The sequence below is a fragment of the Pseudophryne corroboree genome, chromosome 1 (genome assembly GCF_028390025.1).
Source record: "Pseudophryne corroboree isolate aPseCor3 chromosome 1, aPseCor3.hap2, whole genome shotgun sequence".
In the NCBI taxonomy this organism is placed as follows: domain Eukaryota; kingdom Metazoa; phylum Chordata; class Amphibia; order Anura; family Myobatrachidae; genus Pseudophryne; species Pseudophryne corroboree.
In genome coordinates, this window is record NC_086444.1 from 194,875,952 (window position 1) to 194,897,775 (window position 21,824).

The 21,824-nt window shown below is 43.5% G+C and overlaps 1 long non-coding RNA gene across 1 annotated transcript in view; it reads left to right on the forward strand.

Moving 5' to 3' along the window:
• LOC135060648 (uncharacterized) overlaps positions 1 to 21,824 on the forward strand; it is a 90,862-nt gene that overhangs the window by 50,050 nt on the left and 18,988 nt on the right. The window lies entirely within an intron of this gene.

Genomic DNA, 21,824 nt, shown 5'->3' on the forward strand with positions numbered 1-21,824 from the left:
AGTACAGTTGGTGCACAGCACTCTCGCCTTTTACATTGATTCAGCCAGTCAGTCAGTTCTGTTAGCTAGTCACTATTGTTAGTGCCGGTGTCCCAACGCGCCGCATTGCTGGGAAGTACACGCACTAAATAAACTACAGCTCCCAGCAGCCCTTAGCACTGAAGCATTCCGGCCCTTAGGGCTGCTGGGAGCTGCAGTTTATTGAGTGCATCTTCTTCCCTGTAATGCGGTGCGTTGGGACACCGGCGCTAACAATAGTGACTGGCTGCTTGGCTGCTGTGCGAGTCTCCGAGAGAGCCACTGCCAAAGGGAGGACAGCAACTTAGCTGCTTCCAGGAGAAGATGCAGGAGATGCATTGCCCGCCCCTCCCCCACTTGCAGTACCTCCGGGCCCCATCTGCGGCACCCTCACACCCCCGCTCCATCACCCGTGGTGGCTCCGGACCCCATCCAAGGCAGTCGTGATATCTCCTTTTTGGATGTTGAAATACAAGTGATCAATGGGCATATCTCCACATCAATTTACAATAAAGAAACGGACCGAAACACCTTACTTTTGGGAAGTAGTCACCATCCTCCGCCTCTTAAAAATGGGCTTGCTTATTCACAAATGCTGCGTGTTGTTCGTATCTGCAGCAATAGGAGTGAACTGCCTTGTCAACTAGACAAAGTAGTTAACAAGTTTCAGGACAGGGGCTATGAATTGAAGAGACTTTTGCACACCAAAGCACGAGTAATGGCACTCGACAGAAATAAGCTTCTTCACTCATCAACCAAGAAATCTAAAACTGGAGTTCTCCCATGGACTACCACATTTGATGTTGCCAGTGCGCTCATTCCAAAGGCAAGTAAAGCTCTCTGGCCTATTTTCTGATATATTCTGACATTACCCTGCTTCAGTGATGTAAGCCCCATGGCCTGTTACAGAAGAGGCCGTAACTTGTGGGACCATCTGGTTCATACGGACATATCCAATAAAAAACTGACCAACAAAATAGCCGGCTGCTATAAATGTCCTAAGTGCGAGACTTGCAAATTCCTACTAACTGGTTCTGTTTTCCACCATCCACATAATGACTGTTCCTTTAAGATCTCACATGGACTTTCATGTGACTACCGGTTTGTAATATATATTATCATATGCCCGTGCAAGTTATATTACCTGGGAATGACCACGCGTAAATTCAAAGAGCGTATGACGCTCAATTGCTCAGCCATTAGGGTGGCATTATGTGGAAAACCAATGGACCAACCGGTCGCAGTGCATTTAACAGATCAGAAGTACCCACTATCTTCACTTACCTACATGATCATTGACCATATCCCTCTCTCAAATAGAGGAGGTGACGGTGCGAATGCTTTATTACGCCTGGAAGCATCCTGGATCTTCAGGCGCAATACAGTCACTCCCCACGGTCTTAATGACCAGATCTCATGGAACTCGATCTAAATATAGTTAAAATTTGCCTAGTTGGGACTTTAAGCCTTTATAGCTATCGCTTTATACTTAGCATCCATTATTTCCTTTGTGGCGCTAGGTCTGATATTTATTTATATATATATATATATATATATATATATATATATATATATATAGCACCTATAGTACTCCAGTGAGCTATTTGTATATTTGGGTACTGTCGCTATTTTGCATGCCTCGCTCATTTTGAATGTCTTACTTTGGTGTATTTGTGTGATATATTTGTATTGTGTACATTGAACACATTCTCCCTCCTGTCTTAAAGTCAGCGCTGGCAGCAGTGAGCGGCGTATGTGGTTGCTAGGCAACAAACAATCTTTTGTGTAGGTGACATCATCCGGCAGCGATGCCCACATGATCCGGCTGTTTGCGCTCCCGGTCCTGGCGCTGCCTGACAGAGTGGAGAATGAATGAGAGTACTAGGGAATATAAGTAAGCTCAGGACTGTGTTTCTTTTTATGTACGTGATTCCTGACGACGAGACTACGGGTCCCGAAATTTTAAATTAAACCAGCTTGATTATCCAAAAGCCTGCAGTGCCATGTGTCTCTCTCCCTAGCTGGGACTCAGCTCATGTTGTAAATAAATATATATATATATATAGATATAGATATATATAGATATATATAGATATAAATACAATAATAGCCACACACTAACACACAACGGAACAAAAAATTCCTGTCTGTGGGTGTATATTAGTTCGGGCGCAGATACTGTTTCTAATTACTTTGAATGATCAACAAGAATAAAAAACTTTAATGCAGCTCCCACTTGGTATTCTAAACTAATACCAATAGGTTAATTACAATGAATACATAGAAAGAGAGCGCATGAAGTTTTAATTATTTTAATTATATTCAAAAAAACAAGAATTGTCTAATCAACATATGCATATTATTACTTAAAAATACTATGAGAACAATACCCTCCATTACGCTGTTACAATAGTATTAATTTTACACACCTATTTATAAAAGTCCACGTTACTGTATCAACTTGTGGTCACAGCTTAGTAGCAATTTAGGTTCCAAAGTCACTTTTGTGGCAGTTCATATAGCTATAATAGCTGTCTGTCCCGCATCATCCAGAGCCACTCGCTTAGATGGATAAATTTGTATTTATTCAAAGGGACATATTAGATCCTGCAACAGTATGGTTAATTCCAAGTCTCATACCATGCAATCATGCAGACAGGTATCAGTATATGCTCATATTCATTGTCACATGTATTGGCATATAACAAAAATTTAATTGTTGTGGATTCAGGAACCGTGTCTCACCTCATCTGTTTCCAGAATAATTTATAGCCCACCGTGATATTCTCCTGCTTGGAATGCTGTTAACCCCTTCTCAGGGTAAAGATGAAACAGACCAAGAGCCAGCTCCCGGCTGCAGCGCCGTGCTGTTACGCTATCCCCGTTACAGCCGTCCGTCTCCTCTTTGCCGTGGCACAGGCAGCCTATGCGTGATGTTTGGAGCGGAGCTCAGCTCCCGCGGCACGCTGGATAGTACCTTAATGGGGCTGTGTATCTTATTTCCACGGAGGTTGTTAGGCGGACCCGGTGAGTGAATGTCACTGGAACTTGATGAGGCAAGCTTGAGGCGGTGTGTGTTGTCCCACGATCCGAGGGTTTGTCTCAGACTACTAAAGCAGAGTACTCTTAACACATTTCTCCGTTGTCAAAGTCTAACGGTTTCATCAGAAGATAATCACCCTTCTTTAGCACCTCTATTTAAACTAGAAATCCTCCAATCCATAGCTTCTTTTCATTATCGGAGGCAGGTGTGTTTTAGGTGTGTATGCACACAATTATCCCCTTGTGACCAACTCCATTCAGCAGTTAAAAAAGGCAATTTGTATATAATGTATACTACTGAATCACAGTTATAATAAAAGATATTATAAAATACAACAGTCAAAAATAATGCACAGTAAACATTATCTGAATTTAAAACAAAAGCAGCACGCGAGAGGTAGAGACCAACTTATCTAGTTTCGCCAGAGGAGACAGGTGGATAAAAACAATTTTTACTTTCTTATCCAGTTGTGCCAGTTTGGCTCAACATGAAGAGCCCCCGACCCCGGGTTCAAATCCCACACAGTCCTCAACTGTACACTGGACACTTTATTATTTTCCTATATTTATAATTTATCATATCCACTTATCTCCTTATAGCAGCATATTATCTAAATTAAATAGATATCCATCTATTTATACTTCTAAAGGATCTCATAATACTAATTTTACCTAAACCAAACCATATATATATATCTTTCCAACCATTTATACTTTACTAACATAAAGATAGTAAATATAAAAATGAAAGTGAAAATAAAAATAAAGGGTCTATTCTGTATGGTTCAGAGGGGGAGGGGAAGGAGGGGAAAAGAGGCGGGAGAAGAGGAGGATACAGTAGTCCTGGAAAGAGGACACAGAGAGAGGAAGTGCAGATGTTCTTATCTCATATGTTGTACATTTCTATGTTGTCATTTAGACCCAAAGGAGATAGAGAGCCCAAGGAGAATATCCAAAAAGCCTCTCTCTTGCAGAGGCGATTAAACCTATCCCCACCTCTAGCGGTGACGGGTATATGATCAATGCCCTGCAATTCTAAGCCATCTATTTTGCCCTGATGTTTTCTTTGAATATGCATAGACAGACTGTGTGTTTTTACTCCTTTAGCTATATTACGTTTATGTTCTAAAAAGCTTGTTTAATTTACGAGTAGTACGACCTACATACTGAATGCCACACCTGCAAGTTATTAAATAAATTACATATGTGGCATTACAGTCTATTCTACTCTTGATCTCAAAGTCAGAATCGTATATAGTGGAATGAAAACTAGTACTGTTATGTTTAATAAATTTACAGGTCATACAGCCCACCCGTCCACACCTAAAACAGACCTTTTTCTGCGGAACCGCACTAAGCCAAGTGTCACTAGTCTTCTCTGTCACAGTCGAACCCACATAATGGCTAGGAGTTAAAAAGCTCTGTAAACTTCGTGCTTTCTTAAACACTATCTGTGGTTCCTCTACCAGAATAGGTGCTAATATTTTATCTGCTTTTAGAATGGACATGTTTTTTCTCAACAATTGTTTAATTTCCCCTGAACTTGAATTAAACTTTGTAATAAACCTCAATCTAGAGTTGGTTTCTTCTTGATTATTAGACCTAATAGTATTGGGGATTAGGAGGGATTCCCTATCAGCTCCTCTTTCCTGTTCTCTTGCTTTCTCTAGAATATCCATAGGATAATCCTGTTCAAGTAGTGCAGTGCTAAGAGCACTCGCTTGATTATAATCCTCAATATCCGAGAAATTTCTTCTGTGCCTCATATACTGACTCCTTGGTATTTTTCTAAGCCATGGCTGGTAATGACAGCTAGAATAATTAAGAAATTTGTTACAGTCTACCTCCTTCTTAAAAGTTGAAGAGGTAATATTCCCATTCTTAACTTCAAGGGCAATGTCCAGAAAGGAAATCTTGGTGTTGTGTATCGTGCTCGTGAGTTTCAATCCAAATTGATTCAAATTTAAGTAGTCTACAAAGGACTGAGACGAATCATAATCCCCCTCCCAAATAAAAAACATGTCGTCTATGTACCTGCCATAGAGCACCAAGTTCGCCCCATATGCATCTGTCCATATGAGGTCCTCCTCAAATCGACCCATATACAGGTTAGCAAAACTAGGGGCGAACTTGGTGCCCATGGCGGTACCCAATATCTGCAAATAAAATTGTGCATTAAATGTGAAATAATTGTGAGTAAGTGTAAAAAGAATAGCATCTAATACAAACTTCAATCTGACCACACTTAGGCCGTCCTCCTGGAGGAGGAAGCTCCTCGTCGCCTCTACTCCTCCAGAGTGTGGAATATTTGTATACAGAGACTCGATGTCACAGGTCATTAAAATATAATTATCCTGCCATCTCACGGTAGATATTAGATTCAAAAAGTGCATTGAGTCTCTGATATACGACCTATGTGTGGTCACATGTGGCTGTAAAAAGGAATCAATAAAAGAAGACAAATTAGTGGTAAGGGACCCAATACCAGAAATAATGGGACGCCCGGGTGGTGCAGTGAGGGATTTGTGAATTTTGGGTAAATGATAATATGTGGGTATAACCGGGTAAGGATTAAATAAAAAATTATATTCCTGTCTGGAGATTGCCCCATCCATATATGCCTTATCCAAAAGCACCCTAAGTTCACATACAAAGCCCAGTGTTGGATTATAGGTTAGTTTAGAATAGAATCTTTTATTATTAAGTTGTCTATATGCTTCCTCTTCATATGTATTTCTATCCTGCACCACTGTGCCCCCTCCCTTATCCGCGTTCTTAATTATGATTGTTTTATCTGTCATTAATTTTTGAAGGGCTTTTCTTTCTTCTCTATGCAAATTATCCCTGCTTGATCTTTTCCTATCGCATATTTCTCTTAGGCCATCTAGAGTTAGCGTGCTGCTTTTATTTGTTTTAAATTCAGATAATGTTTACTGTGTATTATTTTTGACTATTGTATTTTATAATATCTTTTATTAAAACTGATTCAGTAGTATACATTATATACAAATTGCTTTTTTTAACTGCTGAATGGAGTTGGTCACAAGGAGATAATTGTGTGCATACACACCTAAAACACACCTGCCTCCGATAATGAAAAGAGGCTATGGATTGGAGGATTTCTAGTTTAAATAGAGGTGCTAAAGAAGGGTGATTATCTTCTGATGAAACCGTTACACTTTGACAATGGAGAAACGCGTTAAGAGTACTCTGCTTTAGTACTCTGAGACAACCCTCGGATCGTGGGACAACACACACCGCCTCAAGCTTGCCTCATCAAGTTCCAGTGACATTCACTCACCGGGTCCGCCTAACAACCTCCGAGGAAATAAGATACACAGCCCCATTAAGGTACTATCCAGCGGCACGCTGCTGCAGCCGGGAGCTGAGCTCCGCTCCAAACATCACGCATAGGCTGCCTGTGCCACGGCAAAGAGGAGACGGACGGCTGTAACGGGGATAGCGTAACAGCACGGCGTTGCAGCCGGGAGCTGGCTCTTGGTCTGTGTCATCTTTACCCTGAGAAGGGGTTAACAGCATTCCAAGCAGGAGAGTATCACGGTGGGCTATAAATTATTCTGGAAACAGATGAGGTGAGACACGGTTCCTGAATCCACAACAGTTACATTTTTGTTATATGCTAATACATGTGACAATGAATATGAGCATATACTGATACCTGTCTGCATGATTGCATGGTATGAGACTTGGAATTAACCATACTGTTGGACGATCTAATATGTTCCTTTGAATAAATACAAATTTATCCATCTAAGCGAGTGGCTCTGGATGATGCGGGACAGACAGCTATTATAGCTATATGAACTGCCACAAAAGTGACTTTGGAACCTAAATTGCTACTAAGCTGTGACCACAAGTTGATACAGTAACGTGGACTTTTATAGATAGGTGTGTAAAATTAATATTGTAACAGCGTAATAGAGGGTATTGTTCTCATAGTATTTTTAAGTAATAATATGCATATGTTGATTCGACAATTCTTGTTTTTTTGAATATAACTAAAATAATTAAAACTTCATGCGCTCTCTTTCTATGTATTTATTATATATATATATATATATATATATATATATAAATGTTTGAAGAAAGAGCCAGCACCTCCAACTAAATACAAACGTATTTTATGCATTCAAATATTCAATTCCAATAAAGTGCAAAAATAGTGCAACAAAATCCACAATAAGCAGAGGATAATAAAGCTATACTCATCATTGATGCCAGGGTGGTCAGTGTCAACCCTCATGCTTAAAATAGCCCTGAATCCGACAGCTGTTTTGGCGCTTCCATTGCGCCTTTGTCAAGGAATAACATAATGGGCATACACCAACCATATATATACCTGCACTAATTACCTCATGCATCTCACCTGTAACATGCTCCCTCCCTCAGATACGGCATACAGGACCGGAAGTGGGGAATGTAAACAAACAGCTAGCCGATAAGAGCCATGACCAAAAAGAAAATTTTCTAAGTACCAGCCAAACGATGTTCCTACAGCAGGAACCACCGTAGCTATAACTGGCATTAATATCCCCAGAGACGCACACATAGCGCCTCAGTTACGATACCTGGCTCTCCCGCAGTCACTCCCGCGACCGGAAGTGACGCGACGGGCCGGTCGTCATAGCAACCCGTGTACAAAACAATTTAGCAGATCACATGGTCGCGCTTCCGTAACTGGAAGTGACGCGACCGGCCGGTTGCCCTAGCAACCCACAAGCAAAAGCCGGTGCTATTAACAGAAGGGACGCATGTTAATTTACAAAAATGACTATCGTCCATACTGGATACCCCATTAACAATAGATGCACAGTAAACCAGGCAGATATATCGATGGCAGATGTCATACAAATATAATAAAAAAAATATAATAAAAACAATAACCGTGGACATGGATAAATATAAAACCAACACCAAAGATGTACTAACTACAAGAATAAGAGACAGGGAACCAGTCCCTATAGAAAACAGCTTAAACACAGTTCCTCATTTAATCCATCCGGTGCAACTTTGTTGAGGCAATTTATCCAATAATATTTGTAATAGCAGCTTGTTCCGCTCACCGCCACGTCTAAGAGGAGGAATACAGTCTATGGGCATGCATTGGCAGTCTCTCATAGAGTGTTTGCAGAGTGCATAGTGTCTTGCAACTGAAGGAGTACTCTTATCAACTTTCACAAGAGCCTTTTTAATAGAAGATCGATGCAGGGCTATCCTCTCCCTCAATGTCCTGATTGTTTTGCCAACATAAAAGAGCGAGAATGGACATTTTATCAAATATATGACATAACGACTGTCACAAGTCAAATGATGGTGTATATTATGTCTGATCTTTGTCTTGGGGTCAATGAAAAATTCCCCTAAGAGGAGGTACTGGCAATTGACACACCCATGGCATCTGTATACTCCGTGTTTTGGTTGCAACCAACTTTTTGTACGAATGGGGCCTATGTCAGATTTGGCCACTATGTCCTTGACATTATTGCTTCTCTTATAGCAGAATAATGGTTTCTCTTTGCATAAATGTCCAATGGTGTCATCAGCCTGCAATATATGCCAATGGCGTAATACCATATTCCGTATATGTTGTGAAGCCATCGAGTATGTAGAAGCAAAAATCATTCTATTATCTTTAGTACTCTCTTTCTTTGCACAGAGTAATTCCTCACGTTTATGTTGTAAACAACTCGAAATTGCTTCATCAATTTCGCATCTCTTGTAGCCTCTGCAAACAAATCTATTGCCCATCTCTTCTAATGATTCTCGTAACTCAGCTGGATCAGACGTTATTCGAGCAACCCTCAATAATTGCGACAGTGGCAAACCTCTTTTAAGTGGTGCGGGATGGAAACTGTCTGCTAATAATAGTGTTTTTAACCGTTTCTTTTCTGTATATTCTAGTAAACGGTCGCCATTATTCAGAACGCATACATCAAGATAATTGATTATAGTTTCACTATAAGCAAGTGTAAATCTGATGTTGGTGTCAAGAGAATTGAGAGCATCAATAAACATAGTCAGGAATTCGATACCTCCAGTCCACACCATAAAGAGGTCGTCGATATACCGAACGTAAAAATGGATAAATTCAGAAAAAACAGGATGGGCCATAACATGCTGATTTTCATACATATGCATATAGAAATTAGCATATGCAGGGGCCATATTTGACCCCATTGCGGTCCCTCTTAACTGCAAAAAAAATGAATTTAAAAAAATAATATTTTTTTCTTTAATACAATTTCCATAAGAAGTAACAAAAACTCGACGTTCGGACCCTTATAGTGTGGACTGTTGGAAATCAAACTCCTGACTGACTCTATACCATCAACATGATTAATATTTGTGTAGAGGCTAGTGATATCCAATGTCACCAGCAAACTTGAGTCAGGTAAACTACCCAATGCCTCAATCTTTTTCAAAAAATCTGTAGTATCACGTAAATAGAATTTTGTATTCTGTACAACAGGCTATAACCAGAAATCAATAAACTGAGACAGTGGTTGACACAAGGACCCACAGGAGGAGATTATCGGCCTACCTGGAGGCTTAATCAGTGTTTTGTGCACCTTTGGTAGCACATAAATAATAGGAGTCCTAGGGTGTGTCTGCGTAAGAAACTGGACAGTGGGTTCATCAATCCAGTTATTTTTAAGGCCCATGTCAATCACAGCATCAATTTCTCTCTTATACTTAACGGTTGGATCGTAGGTAAGTATTTTATAACATTCAACATCTGATAACTGTCTAGAAATCTAATGCATATAATCTTGTTTATTGAGTAAAACAATTCCTCCCCCTTTATCTGAGGGACGTATGACAATTTCAGAATTGTTCCTCAAAGTAGTGAGAGCAGCATTCTCCTCTCTACTCAAATTATGATAAGAGATTTTCTGATTGCCAATAAAGGACATAGTGTCCCTTTTGACAAGTTTAATGAATGTTTCTATAGATGCATTTTGACCCGATGGTTCAAATGTACTTTTAAGTTTAAACTTACTATATGTGGCCCCCTCAGTCAAAGTCGATGTTTGATTCTGTTTAGCAAAGAAATCTTTAAGCTTTAGGGACCGGTGAAAACGATACAATTCAATCTCAAAGTTAAAGGGTTGTTGTTTGAATGTTTTTACAAAAGAAAGGCCTTTAGACAGGACCGACATTTCTGGGGGAATAGGTGAATAATCTGATAAATTGAATATCACTATTTCCGCTTGGTTTTTATTGTCTTTTTTACATCTGTTCCTGCGTTTGACCCCACCCCTTCTGCCTGATCTTTTCTTTGTGTATTTTTGAATTTGCTCCTGGTTACAGAACCTCTCTGAAAATGTGTCTGAGTCTGTGAATGATCAGAGTCACTGGCTGAGGTATGAGTCTCTATATCAGAAAATGGATAATTTGTACGATTTCTCCTGTATCTATTACCTCCTCTCCAACCAATTTTGTATTCTCCTCCCTGCAACCAGTTGTAAACTCGTAAGTCCTTGTAATCTTCTTTAACCCGCTTGTACTTATTCTTCTTAAAGGCAAGTAATTCAGTATGAAATTGGTTCACATTGCTCTCAATTCTAGCCAACCAATCAACAGAATCGTCTGCTTTCAAATATCTAACCCAGTAGATTCACACGATGCAATTTCCTTATCTAACAACTCAAGATCAAGATTTACTTGTTCAATTACCAAGATCATTAATTGAAAAGAGCACTCGTTCAAAATCTGGCACCATTGCTTACAAAAGCTTGTATTGGATCTACCTATAGTGGGTTGGTTCCTAATACGGAAACCTCTAGGTATAATTTTTTCTTTGTAATATTGTGAGAGTGTCAACCCATGTAGATTCAATTCCACCTTTCGTTTTTTAAGCTTCAATAAATCATCAAATACTTCAGGTGGGCTATCAATATCAAATGCCAGAGAGTTTGTGTCCGTGAATACAATTCTGGAAATATCTTGATTATCAAATCTCTTCACTCGAGTCAAATCATCTGAGGCACTGGTCGTCATATCCATATCCACACCACAAAAAAAAAGTTCAGAAAAAAATGTTTAAAAAAAAATACATTATTTACAAAATGGTGCCCGCCAGCATAAGGTTACGTATGTATGGAGACAAAAACCCGGCTGCACACATCAAAAAAGTTCATTCTGTAGGAGTGCCAGGCACATATGCAGTTATTCAAATTTTTGAAGAAAGAGCCAGCACCTCCAACTTAATACAAACGTATTTTATGCATTCAAATATTCAGTTCCAATAAAGTGCAAAAATAGTGCAAAAAATTCCACAATAAGCAGAGGATAATAAAGCTATACTCATCATTGATGCCAGGGTGGTCAGTGTCAATCCTCATGCTTAAAATAGCCCTGAATCCGACAGCTGTCTAGAAATCTCATGCATATAATCTTGTTTATTGAGTAAAACAATTCCTCCCCCTTTATCTGAGGGACGTATGACCATTTCAGAATTGTTCCTCAAAGTAGTGAGAGCAGCATTCTCCTCTCTACTCAAATTATGATAAGAGATTTTCTGATTGCCAATAAAGGACATAGTGTCCCTTTTGACAAGTTTAATGAATGTTTCTATAGATGCATTTTGACCCGATGGTTCAAATGTACTTTTAGGTTTAAATTTACTATATGTGGCCCCCTCAGTCAAAGTCGATGTTTGATTCTGTTTAGCAAAGAAATCTTTAAGCTTGAGGGAACGGTGAAAACGATACAATTCAACCTCAAAGTTAAAGGGTTGTTGTTTGAATGTTTTTACAAAAGAAAGGCCTTTAGACAGGACCGACATTTCTGGGGGAATAGGTGAATAATCTGATAAATTGAATATCACTATTTCCGCTTGTTTTTTATTGTCTTTTTTACATCTTTATATCTGCCTGGTTTACTGTGCATCTATTGTTAATGGGGTATCCAGTATGGACGATAGTCATTTTTGTAAATTAACATGCGTCCCTTCTGTTAATAGCACCGGCTTTTGCTTGTGGGTTGCCAGGGCAACCGGCCTGTCGCGTCACTTCCGGTTACGGAAGCGCGACCATGTGATCTGCTACATTGTTTTGTACACGGATTGCTTTGACGACCGGCCCGTCGCGTCACTTCCGGTCGCGGGAGTGACTGCGGGAGAGCCAGGTACCGTAACTGAGGTGCTATGTGTGCGTCTCTGGGGATATTAATGCCAGTTATAGCTACGGTGGTTCCTGCTGTAGGAACATCGTTTGGCTGGTACTTAGAAAATTTTCTTTTTGGTCATGGCTCTTATTGGCTAGCTGTTTGTTTATATTCCCCACTTCCGGTCCTGGATGCCATGTCTGAGGGAGGGAGCATGTTACAGGTGAGATGCATGAGGTAATCAGTGCAGGTATATATATGGTTGGTGTATGCCCATTATCTTATTCCTTGACAAAGGCGCAATGGAAGCGCCGAAACAGCTGTCGGATTCAGGGCTATTTTAAGCATGAGGATTGACACTGACCACCCTGGCATCAATGATGAGTATAGCTTTATTATCCTCTGCTTATTGTGGAATTTTTTGCACTATTTTTGCACTTTATTGGAATTGAATATTTGAATGCATAAAATACGTTTGTATTAAGTTGGAGGTGCTGGCTCTTTCTTCAAACATTTGAATAACTGCATATGTGCCTGGCACTCCTACAGAATGAACTTTTTTGATGTGTGCAGCCGGGTTTTTGTCTCTCTCTCTCTCTCTCTCTCTATATATATATATATAATAGTTGAATACCCATGCTTCGCTGCAGAATTTCAAGTATAATCAAAAAGAGATGAAAATCGCTGATATTTAAGCAAATTTAATACTGCTTTTAAAAAAAAAAAAATCATATATCTTTGTCAGGCCGCACCCCTAGCTGGGCCTTCCCTGGTTTGATGCTGTCAAAAGGCTGGCGCTGAGGAGAACAATCCATCTCCTTTTCTGCCCCGTCCAATCTCTGATGCTGCCCTGCTCAGTGCTGTAAATGACGACGGGCCAAGCTTCGCCCGCTGTATGTTAAATATGTAAGGTTTGCAGGGATAGGCTGACTCTATTCCAAAGGGTCTTAGATCTCCCTGCTTAGCTTCTCGCTCATCTTAGGGCTCCTCCTTTTAGGTCAAAAGGTAAAGATTTTCGAACAACACTTAAGGTCACTGGGAGAGCTGTTGCTACCCTTTACACAGCAGATAAGCAGTTGCTGACTATCAAACTTTCCTTTAATGCATTTAAGAGGGAAAATATCTATCTCTCTTTTCCTAATATTGGCCCTCATTCCGAGTTGATCACTAGCTAGCTGCTTTTAGCAGCAGTGCAAACGCTAAGCCGCCACCCTCTGGGAGTGTATCTTAGCTTAGCAGAAGTGCGAACGAAAGGATCGCAGTGCTGCTACAAAAAAAAATAGTGCAGTTTCAGAGTAGCTGCAGACCTACTCCTACCTTGCGATCACTTCAGACTATTTAGTTCCTGTTTTGATGTCACAAACACGGCCTGCGCTCGGCCAACCACTCCCCCGTTTCTCCAGCCACTCCTGCGTTTTTATCTGGCACGCCTGCGTTTTTTCACACTCCCCGAAAACGGCCAGTTACCACCCAGAAACACCCACTTCATGTCAATCACTCACCGATCAGCAGTGTGACTGAAAAGCGTCGCTAGACCTTGTGTAAAACTACATCAGCTTTTGTGAAAGTACGTCGCGCGTGCGCAGTGCGCACCATACGCATGCACAGAAGTGCCGATTTTTAGCCTGATCGCTGCGCTGCGAACGGCAGCTAGCGATCAACTCAGAATGACCCCCATTGTTCTCTGAAAGGTTCGGCAATGTTTAGTTCAAGTGACAGATTACCCTCTGATAGTTGAGACACTAGCCTCACCTGACTGGAAATAGGTTGGAAAAGTCCTTATTTCTGAAAAAATAATAAAATAAGAATTTACTCACCGGTAATTCTATTTCTCGTAGTCCGTAGTGGATGCTGGGAACTCCGTAAGGACCATGGGGAATAGCGTTCTCCGAAGGAGGCTGGGCACTCTAGAAAGATTTATGACTACCTGGTGTGCACTGGCTCCTCCCACTATGACCCTCCTCCAAGCCTCAGTTAGGACACTGTGCTCGGACGAGCTGACATAATAAGGAAGGATTTAGAATCCCGGGTAAGACTCTTACCAGCCACACCAATCACACCGTACAACTCGTGATACTATATCCAGTTTGACAGTATGAAAACAACTGAGCCTCTCAACAGATGGCTCAACAATAACCCTTTAGTTAACAATAACTATTTACAAGTATTGCAGACAATCCGCACTTGGGATGGGCGCCCAGCATCCACTACGGACTACGAGAAATAGAATTACCGGTGAGTAAATTCTTATTTTCTCTGACGTCCTAGTGGATGCTGGGAACTCCGTAAGGACCATGGGGATTATACCATAGCTCCCAAACGGGCGGGAGAGTGCGGATGACTCTGCAGCACCGAATGAGAGAACTCCAGGTCCTCCTCAGCCAGGGTATCAAATTTGTAGAATTTTGCAAACGTGTTTGCCCCTGACCAAGTAGCTGCTCGGCAAAGTTGTAAAGCCGAGACCCCTCGGGCAGCCGCCCAAGATGAGCCCACCTTCCTTGTGGAATGGGCATTTACAGATTTTGGCTGTGGCAGGCCTGCCACAGAATGTGCAAGCTGAATTGTACTACAAATCCAGCGAGCAATAGACTGCTTAGAAGCAGGAGCACCCAGCTTGTTGGGTGCATACAGGATAAACAGCGAGTCAGATTTTCTGACTCCAGCCGTCCTGGAAACATATATTTTCAGGGCCCTAACAACGTCTAGCAACTTGGAGTCCTCCAAATCCCTAGTAGCCGCAGGCACCACAATAGGCTGGTTCAGGTGAAACGCTGACACCACCTTAGGGAGAAATTGGGGACGAGTCCTCAATTCTGCCCTATCCATATGGAAAATCAGATAAGGGCTTTTACATGATAAAGCCGCCAATTCTGACACTCGCCTGGCTGAAGCCAAGGCCAATAACATGACCACTTTCCACGTGAGATATTTCAGATCCACGGTTTTTAGTGGCTCAAACCAATGTGATTTTAAGAAACTCAACACCACGATGAGATCCCAAGGTGCCACAGGAGGCACAAACGGGGGATGAATATGCAGCACTCCTTTCACAAATGTCTGAACTTCAGGTACTGAAGCTAGTTCTTTTTGAAAGAAAATCGACAGAGCCGAGATCTGTACTTTAATGGAGCCTAGTTTTAGGCCCATATTCACTCCTGCTTGCAGGAAATGCAGAAATCGACCTAGTTGAAATTCCTCTGTTGGGGCCTTTTTGGCCTCGCACCATGCAACATATTTCCGCCATATGCGGTGATAATGCTTTGCCGTAACATCTTTCCTGGCCTTAATAAGCGTAGGAATGACTTCTTCCGGAATACCCTTTTCCTTTAGGATCCGGTGTTCAACCGCCATGCCGTCAAACGCAGCCGCGGTAAGTCTTGGAACAGACAGGGCCCCTGCTGTAGCAGGTCCTGTCTGAGCGGTAGAGGCCACGGGTCCTCTGAGAGCATCTCTTGAAGTTCCGGGTACCACGCTCGTCTTGGCCAATCCGGAACCACGAGAATTGTGTTTACTCCTCGCTTTCTTATTATTCTCAATACCTTTGGTATGAGAGGCAGAGGAGGGAACACATAAACCGACTGGTACACCCACGGTGTCACTAGAGCGTCCACAGCTACCGCCTGAGGGTCCCTTGACCTGGCGCAATATCTTTTTAACTTTTTGTTGAGGCGGGACGCCATCATGTCCACCTGTGGTTTTTCCCAACGGTTTACCAGCATCTGGAAGACTTCTGGATGAAGTCCCCACTCTCCCGGGTGGAGGTCGTGTCTGGTGAGGAAGTCTGCTTCCCAGTTGTCCACTCCCGGAATGAACACTGCTGACAGTGCTAGTACATGATTCTCCGCCCATCGGAGGATTCTTGTGGCTTCTGCCATCGCCATCCTGCTTCTTGTGCCGCCCTGTCGATTTACATGGGCGACTGCCGTGATGTTGTCTGACTGGATCAGCACCGGCTGGTGTAGGAGCAGGGATTTTGCTTGACTTAGGGCATTGCAGATGGCCCTTAGTTCCAGAATATTTATGTGAAGGGAAGTCTCCTGACTCGACCATAGTCCTTGGAAGTTTCTTCCCTGTGTGACTGCCCCCCAGCCTCGAAGGCTGGCATCCGTGGTCACCAGGACCCAGTCCTGTATGCCGAACCTGCGGCCCTCTAGAAGATGGGCACTCTGCAGCCACCACAGTAGAGACACCCTGGTTCTTGGAGACAGGGTTATCAAGCGATGCATCTGAAGATGCGATCCGGACCACTGGTCCAACAGGACCCACTGAAAGATTCTGGCATGGAACCTGCCGAAGGGAATTGCTTCGTAAGAAGCCACCATCTTTCCCAGGACCCGCGTGCAGCGATGCACTGATACCTGTTTTGGTTTCAGGAGGTCTCTGACTAGAGATGACAACTCCCTGGCTTTCTCCTCCGGGAGAAACACTTTTTTTTTTTTTCTTTTGGACTGTATCCAGAATCATACCCAGGAACAGTAGCCGTGTCGTCGGAACCAGCTGTGACTTCGGGATATTCAGAATCCAGCCGTGCTGGTGCAGCACCTCCTGAGATAGTGCTACTCCCACCAACAACTGTTCCTTGGACCTCGCTTTTATTAGGAGATCGTCCAAGTACGGGATAATTAAAACTCCCTTTTTTCGAAGGAGTATCATCATTTCCGCCATCACCTTGGTAAATACCCTCGGTGCCGTGGACAGTCCAAACGGCAGCGTCTGGAATTGGTAATGGTAATCCTGTACCACAAATCTGAGGTACTCCTGGTGAGGATGGAAAATGGGGACATGCAAGTAAGCATCCTTGATGTCCAGGGATACCATGTAATCCCCCTCTTCCAGGCTCGCAATAACCGCCCTGAGCGATTCCATCTTGAACTTTAATTTTTTTATGTATGTGTTCAAGGATTTCAAATTTAAAATGGGTCTCACCGAACCGTCCGGTTTCGGTACCACAAATAGTGTGGAATAGTAACCCCGGCCTTGTTGAAGTAGGGGTACCTTGATTATCACCTGCTGGGAATACAGCTTGTGAATTGCCGCTAGCACCGCCTCCCTGTCTGAGGGAGCAATCGGCAAGGCAGATTTTAGGAACCGGTGGGGTGGAGACGCCTCGAATTCCAGTTTGTACCCCTGAGATACTATTTGAAGGATCCAGGGATCCACCTGTGAGCGAGCCCACTGATCGCTGAAATTCTTGAGGCGGCCCCCCACCGTACCAGGCTCCGCCTGTGGAGCCCCACCGTCATGCGGCGGACTTGGCAGAAGAAGCGGGGGAGGACTTTTGCTCCTGGGAACCTGCTGCTTGTTGCAGCCTTTTTCCCCTACCTCTGCCTCTGGATAGAAAAGACCCGCCTTTTCCACGCCTGTTTTTCTGGGTCCGAAAGGACTGAACCTGATAAAACGGCGCCTTCTTAGGCTGTGAGGGGACATGAGGTAAAAATGCTGACTTCCCAGACGTTGCTGTGGAAACTAGGTCCGAGAGACCATCCCCAAATAATTCCTCACCCTTATATGGCAACACTTCCATGTGCCTTTTAGAATCTGCATCTCCTGTCCACTGGCGAGTCCATAAGCCTCTCCTAGCAGAAATGGACAATGCACTAACTTTAGATGCCAGTCGGCAGATTTCCCTCTGTGCATCTCTCATATATAAGACTGAGTCTTTTATATGGTCTATGGTTAACAGGATCGTGTCTCTGTCTAATGTGTCAATATTTTCTGACAGTTTATCTGACCACGCAGCGGCAGCACTGCACATCCAAGCTGACGCAATAGCTGGCCTAAGTATAATGCCTGAGTGTGTATATACAGACTTCAGGATCGCCTCCTGCTTTCTATCAGCAGGTTCCTTGAGGGCGGCCGTATCCGGAGATGGTAGTGCCACCTTTTTAGACAAACGTGTGAGCGCTTTATCCACCCTAGGAGGTGTTTCCCAACGTGACCTATCCTCTGGCGGGAAAGGGAACGCCATTAGTACCTTCTTAGGAATTACCAATTTTTTATCAGGGAAAGCCCACGCTTCTTCACACACTTCATTTAATTCATCTGATGGGGGAAAAACTACGGGTAGTTTTTTCTCCCCAAACATAATACCCTTTTTAGTGGTACCTGTATTTATATCAGAAATGTGTAACACCTCTTTCATTGCCTCAATCATGCAGTGAATGGCCTTAGTGGGCATCAGATTAGACTCATCGTCGTCGACACTGGTGTCAGTATCAGTGTCGACATCTGGGTCTGCGGTCTGAGGTAGCGGGCGTTTTAGAGCCCCTGATGACCTGTGCGACGCCTGGACAGGCACGAGCTGAGAAGTCGGCTGTCCCACATTTGGCATGTCGTCAAATTTCTTATGTAAGGAGTCTATACGTGCACTCATTTCTTTCCATAAGCTCAACCACTCAGGTGTCTGCCCCGCAGGGGGTGACATCCCTTCTAAAGGCATCTGCTCCGTCTCCACATCATTATCCTCATCAAACATGTCGACACAGCCGTACCGACACACCGCACACACACAAGGAATGCTCCAACAGAGGACAGGACCCACAAAAGCCCTTTGGGGGGACAGAGTGAGAGTATGCCAGCACACACCAGAGCGCTATATAATGCAGGGACTGAGTTATGTCCCCTATAGCTGCTTTTTCTATATAATTTATACAGCGCCTAAATTTAGTGCCCCCCCCTCTTTTCTGTAGTGTAGACTGCAGGGGAGAGCCAGGGAGCTTCCTTCCAGCGGATCTGTGAAGGAGAAATGGCGCCAGTGTGCTGCAGAAGATAGCTCCGCCCCTTTTCCGCGGCCTATTCTCCCGCTTTTTTCTGGATTCTGGCAGGGGTATTTTCCACATATATAGCCTCTGGGGCTATATATTGTGGTATTTTTGCCAGCCAAGGTGTTATAATTGCTTCTCAGGGCGCCCCCCCCCCAGCGCCCTGCACCCTCAGTGACCGGAGTGTGAAGTGTGTGTGAGGAGCAATGGCGCACAGCTGCAGTGCTGTGCGCTACCTTGGTGAAGACTGATGTCTTCTGCCGCCGATTTTCCGGACCTCTTCTTGCTTCTGGCTCTGTAAGGGGGACGGCGGCGTGGCTCCGGGACCGAACACAAAGGACTGGGCCTGCGGTCGATCCCTCTGGAGCTAATGGTGTCCAGTAGCCTAAGAAGCCCAATCCGGCTGCAAGCAGGCGAGTTCGCTTCTTCTCCCCTTAGTCCCTCGCTGCAGTGAGCCTGTTGCCAGCAGGTCTCACTGAAAATAAAAAACCTAAATCTATACTTTCTTTCTAAGGGCTCAGGAGAGCCCCTAGTGTGCATCCAACCTCGGCCGGGCACAAAATCTAACTGAGGCTTGGAGGAGGGTCATAGTGGGAGGAGCCAGTGCACACCAGGTAGTCATAAATCTTTCTAGAGTGCCCAGCCTCCTTCGGAGCCCGCTATTCCCCATGGTCCTTACGGAGTTCCCAGCATCCACTAGGACGTCAGAGAAAATATATATTTACATTTATATATATATATATATATATATATATATATATGGCAAATACCACTGACTCACCACAAAATTTCCTAAACAATAAGGCTGGACTGCCTTGCCAGTTGCAGAGCAGTCCATTATTCAAATAGGGGAGCCACACCCGATGTTTATCAGAGTTTAGGGGTGGCAGTTGATGTTGCTCCCTTATTTGAATAACGGACTGCTCTGCAACTGCCACTGGCAAGGAAGTCCAGGAACACAGCATTGTTCACAATGCATTCTTTATAGAGCCGGCTGATTGGGCTGTATTAACTCTCCTCTGTGAGGGGGGAATTCGCAATAATCACCTCACCCCTTTTAACCCCTTTGTGGGTGGAATTTTGAAAAATCCCTTCTTAGTGGGTGCCTACGTCACAAAAGCAAGCTACTGTCCAAATGTCAAGTTCTTAGTCCTTATTGTTCAGGAGATTTTGTGATGAGTCAGTGTGTGTGTAAATATACTATGATTAGTTTGTTGGGAAGACTATAGGGACCCCTGTCTTAAATGCTCCGGGCCCCCCAAAGCCTTAATCCGCTCTGACTATACAGGGAGGACGGAGATGTCCCAACAGATGCACAGATAGAAATGGCTTTCCTTTATGCAATTATTATCCTACAGCAATATGTTTTCCTTTTTAATGTAATAAAGTACTGTGATATCTCTGGAGTAATGGCTACAATAATAGAACAAAAATGAGAAGAACTGAAAGGCTGTTCTGTAACAATACAGTTTGCTGTTGGTATTTAATTGGCTTTTACACAGATGTACACTAGAAGCACTTATGTATTGAAACATATATAATTCACAGTGTATTACTGCGCTATAAAATATTGGGACTTTTCAAATACTGTAATTACTATTATAAGGTGCGACATGCATTTCAGCTGTCTGGATTTCTTCAGTCACTGTGTCTGACAATTGGATGCCTGATTCTGAGATGGACTAGAGCCTGATAGACATAGGCGTGCGCACGGGGGGGTGCCTGGTGCGCACAGGCACCCACTAATGTCCGGCAACCCCGACATTTGACAGGTGGCAGCGGAGAACGTAAGCGGGCAGTCAGAGCCGGCCCTATCTATAGGCATACACCTAGGGGCATGCCAGAGCTGGCTCAACTAAACGTTGGGCAATGGAAAGACCTGCGAGTTCCTCTCACTGTGGATCCCTGTCCTGGCGATTGAAGCCCCGCTCCCTCACGGCTATATGCCGCGATTTGCGGGTCGGTGGTGAGGGGCATAAGCCGCTAGGGGGTGGAGCTTAATGATGAAAGTGCCCTGCACGACCCCCAGCATTGCCAGCACTGATCTGTTCCTGGTTCTTGCAGCTACGGCCAGGCTCCATCCTCCAGGTGTCAGTGGGTTTGTGTGTATACTCTAGTCTCTATATGTGCATATGTATGTGTTCTGTGTGTGTGTGTGTTTATATGTACTGTATGTGTATGTGTTCTATATATGTGTATATGTATGTTTTGTATTTGTGTGTATATGTATAGTGTGTGTACTAGGGTGGTCATTCCAAGTTGTTCGCTCGTTGCCGATTTTCGCTATGCTGCAATTTGCTGCTAAATGCGCATGGTACGCAGCGCGCATGCGCTAAGTTATTTAACTAAAAACTTAGCAGTTTTGCTGGTGTTCGTACAACGCTTTTCAGTCGCACTGCTGATTGGTAAATGATTGACAGGAAATGGCGTTTCTGGGAGGTAACTGAGCGTTTTCCGGGAGTGTGCTAAAAAACGCAGGCGTGTCAGGGAAAAACACGGGAGTGTCTGGAGAAACGGGGGAGTGGCTGGCCGAACGCAGGGCGTGTTTGTGACGTCAAACCAGGAACTAAACGGACTAAACTGATCGCAATCTGTGAGTAGGTCTGGAGCTACTCAGAAACTGCAAATAATTATTTAGTAGCAGTTCTGCTAATCTTTCGTTCGCTGTTCTGCTAAGCTAAGATACACTCCCAGAGGGCGGCGGCCTAGCGTGCGAACAACTCGGAAAGAGGACCTGTGTCTGTGCTAGTATCCTGGCCATTGTAAGTATAGCCACAGAAATTTGACTTCTGCCGGAGAAGGGGGGGGCGATTTAGCCGACACTGCAGGGGATAGGGTTAGGCTACAGGAGGTGGGAGGTTAGGGTTAAGCTGC